Source organism: Bubalus kerabau, chromosome 10 (assembly GCF_029407905.1).
Source record: "Bubalus kerabau isolate K-KA32 ecotype Philippines breed swamp buffalo chromosome 10, PCC_UOA_SB_1v2, whole genome shotgun sequence".
Classification (NCBI taxonomy): Eukaryota; Metazoa; Chordata; class Mammalia; order Artiodactyla; family Bovidae; genus Bubalus; species Bubalus kerabau.
Window position 1 is genome coordinate 31180409 of NC_073633.1, and position 3453 is coordinate 31183861.

General features: G+C 51.3%; 3 non-coding genes across 3 annotated transcripts; all 3 read right to left on the reverse strand.

The window, feature by feature from the left end:
• Window positions 1-433: 433 nt before the first annotated feature.
• Window positions 434-505, reverse strand: TRNAP-UGG (transfer RNA proline (anticodon UGG)). The gene has a single exon. It is a non-coding gene; the product is annotated as a tRNA-Pro (tRNA).
• A 1117-nt stretch (window positions 506-1622) lies between these two features.
• Window positions 1623-1712, reverse strand: TRNAY-GUA (transfer RNA tyrosine (anticodon GUA)). Its single transcript is given in 2 exon segments — window positions 1623-1658; window positions 1676-1712. It is a non-coding gene; the product is annotated as a tRNA-Tyr (tRNA).
• Window positions 1713-3167: 1455 nt separating this feature from the next.
• Window positions 3168-3240, reverse strand: TRNAT-UGU (transfer RNA threonine (anticodon UGU)). Its single transcript has one exon. It is a non-coding gene; the product is annotated as a tRNA-Thr (tRNA).
• Window positions 3241-3453: the final 213 nt, after the last annotated feature.

Consider the following 3453-nt stretch of genomic DNA (forward strand, 5'->3'; position numbering starts at 1 on the left):
CGAGGCTTTTTGTAGTTGGGACAGCACCCCACTTCTCCTAGGAGGCGCCTCGCGCCAGGACCCGCCTCCAAAGCAGGCGTCAGAGCAACCCTCGTTCTAGGCGGAACGGGTGGGTTTCTGCCTGGGCTGAGCTTGAGCTTGGAGGTCCGAGCCCGACGCTCACTGGCCAAGAGGACACGGAGCTGAGGGGGCCTGCAGACCACAGGACCCTGGTCCCCGCTCCAGGGAGCACGGCTGCCTCTCCCATGCGTCTGCTGGCGAGAGTCCGCTAAGCCAGGCAGTTTGACCCTGCACACATAACCAGCTCCAGCTACCACATGTTCGATCAGTGTACATCTTTTGTAAAACAGTTCGGAACGCGGGAAAATGTGTACAGAACAGAGCTTTTTTCAGCAATAGCAAAGGTGGGGTGGAGAAGGGGGAAAAAGAAAGTGGGCTCGTCCGGGATTTGAACCCGGGACCTCTCGCACCCAAAGCGAGAATCATACCCCTAGACCAACGAGCCACAGTAAAAGTAAAGCGCAGAGCTTGTCTCTGAATCTTACTTCTCCGTCAGCAATTGGCTGCCTGATTGCTCTGAACTTCTATTTTCTGTGTAGAAGTTTACCTTTGATTCTGCTTAGCTGTTCTTTATGAAGTATCACGTCTGACTCTGCCCTCACTTATCCTCCTCCATCCGCGTCCTGGACCCCTCCAGACGCCAGATGGGGTGAGGAGAGGCAGCTTTTCAAGACGTTAGTCCCGGTGTCTGAGCTCCAACAAGCCCCTCCCTGAGGAGTCTCTTTGAGTTCCAGACTGGAGGGAACCTGGAGAGAACCGAGTTGCAACCCGAGGGCCCGAGCTGGGGTCGATAGCAAGACTGTAGGGTCCTGAACACCAGGACAGATGCCCAGGATGTGTAGCTGTCCGGCTGCTACTACTTCGAGAGAGTGTAAAATCCTAGGGGCAGGAATGACGGGCATCAAAATACGGGTAGCCAGTATTTTGATCTATTGGAGGTGAACCAGTCTGGGGCGTGTTCGTAAAGATTCAGACACCCGAAGTTTCCTTGAATGGGAATCAAATGTTCCATTTCCCCACCTTTGCTTAAGTTGTTTCCACAGTTTGAAATTCTCTTTCCCAGTCACATCCCAATTTACGTCAAAGCCTATTCCTCCTTCCTGCTCCAGCTCAAAAAAATTTTTTTCGGTTGTTGTTGTTGGAACTAAAAATCTGTTAACAGTTGACTAAATTAAAAGGATCTCCTCACGGAATGGATTTGTGCGTGTAGAGTGAATGACGGTCTCGGGGGTTGTCCCGCAAATTAGAGCTCTAAGGACCGCAGAATATAATATATATTCAGTACCAACGAGTGGTGTTGGATCTTCAACTTTTGAACCTCAGGCGGCAACCTAAATTCAGTCAGACCATCAAACTCAGAAGTTCTTCAGATGGTTGGAAGAGTTAGTGCTCACTTCCCCTTTTCTGAAAACCGTGCCCAACAGGACCGTTTTCAAGATAACAAAACCATCTTTGGAACGGGGTAAGGTCTGTAGAAAAATACCCTAGAACACTTAAAACGTAGCGAGAAATTGAGAGCAAGGGCTCACCAAATGGTTGCAACCCCCAAAATACTCGTTTCTTCCTTCGAGCCGGAATCGAACCAGCGACCTAAGGATGTCCACACTTGGAATTACTACAGTCCTCCGCTCTACCAACTGAGCTATCGAAGGAAGCACAAATTTCCACCCCTTAGAATTTTGTATTGAGAACATTGATAAACAGAGGTTCTGGCACAATAGCCTACTAGTTGCCACTGTGTGGATACCACGTAGCCGACCAGTTTAGGAGAAAGTCCTTCATCCACACTTCTACGGACAACCCCTCTAGAGCTGGATTCTCCTGCTTCAGAGAGGGGCTTTCAAACAGGCCTAACCTGTGAGCATTTCACTGGCGTATCTAGAGCCTGTGAATCTCGAGGCCGCCCCAAGCCGTGGCGATCTGGTGGCCTGTTGTCTTCACTTAGCGCGCTGCCCCGGGCCTCCTGGCCTGACGGTGTGTGTCTAAAGTGGGAGCATACACCCGGGCACTGGAAAACTAAGGGCTGAGGTAGTGTAACACACAATTCGGATCGCGCAACTGCGAGACAAGAAGGGCGGGCCTTAGAGCTCCGGCCTGGGCCTCCCTTTTCCTCAATTCCCATGCTCGCCTCCATAATCCAGGAGCGTTTGCACAAGCGAGCTGCTTCTCCCTTCCGTTTACACGTCCACAGACTAGCGGAGGTAGAGGCTGTGACGTATAATACATGGCTAAGCCCAATGTTACTATGAGAATTGACTCTTGGAGAAACTATTTTAAGGTTTTCAAAGAGGTAGCCACAGATTCTTTGAGTCAATAATAAATTTAGTGACACGAGTCTCGACCCTAATTTTCCCGCTGAGATATTGAAGTGTTCGAAAACCCACTGAAACATGGAACCTTGTCGGACAGCCTATATTCTCCCAAACGCTTTATCGGGACAGCGGACGCTGGGGAGAGGACTTGGTTCTGGACTCCAGACCTGCTCAGAGCGGGTCAAAGTGTTCGATCCTCACCGCCCTTGTGTCCCGCCGCGGCACGGGCCGCCCCCACGGCTCTTGCTGTGGTCCCGCAAAGCAGGGCGTCATCGGAGCCTGGCAGCACTTGCCGCAGTTTGTAACAGACTGCCACAATCAGAGTGGCAAAGCAGCCCGTGCCTCCTACTGCTGCTGCTGCTAAGTCGTTTCAGTCGTGTCCGACTCTGTGCGACCCCAGAGACGGCAGCCCACCAGGCTCCGCCGTCCCTGGGATTCTCCAGGCAAGAACACTGGAGTGGGTTGCCATTTCCCTCTCCAATGAATGAAAGTGAAAAGTGAAAGTGAAGTCGCTCAGTCGTGTCTGACTCTAGAGACCCCATGGACTGCAGCCTACCAGGCTCCTCCGTCCATGGGATTTTCCAGGCAAAAGTACAGGAGTAGGGTGCCATTGCCTTCTCCGTGTCCCCTACTACTGGAACCTAAAAGTAAGTGTTCTGCTCGGGTGTTTATTTGGGATATCTGGAAACTGGCGGGAAATCATAATTAGCGGAATTTCCGCTGGAGTTGAAGTTACGCGAGAGAGGTGGGTAGCTGGTGAAGTAGATTTTAAAAAGAGTGAAAGGATTGCCCAGTAGGCCCCAGCGAGATTTGAACTCGCGACCCCTGGTTTACAAGACCAGTGCTCTAACCCCTGAGCTATAGGGCCCTGTAGGTGACCAATATCCCTTCCTCTCTAAAACAGCTTTTATGCTGGACCTTTATTAAGGTGCCTGTGTGTACTGGGCAAAAAAACCTGGACGTCGTTTCAATCTGTTGTTGCTCAGCCGCTCAGTCGTGTCCGATTCTTTGCAACCCCATGGACTGCAGTAGGCCAGGCTTTCCTGTCCATTATCTCCCTGAGTTCACCCAAACTCATGTC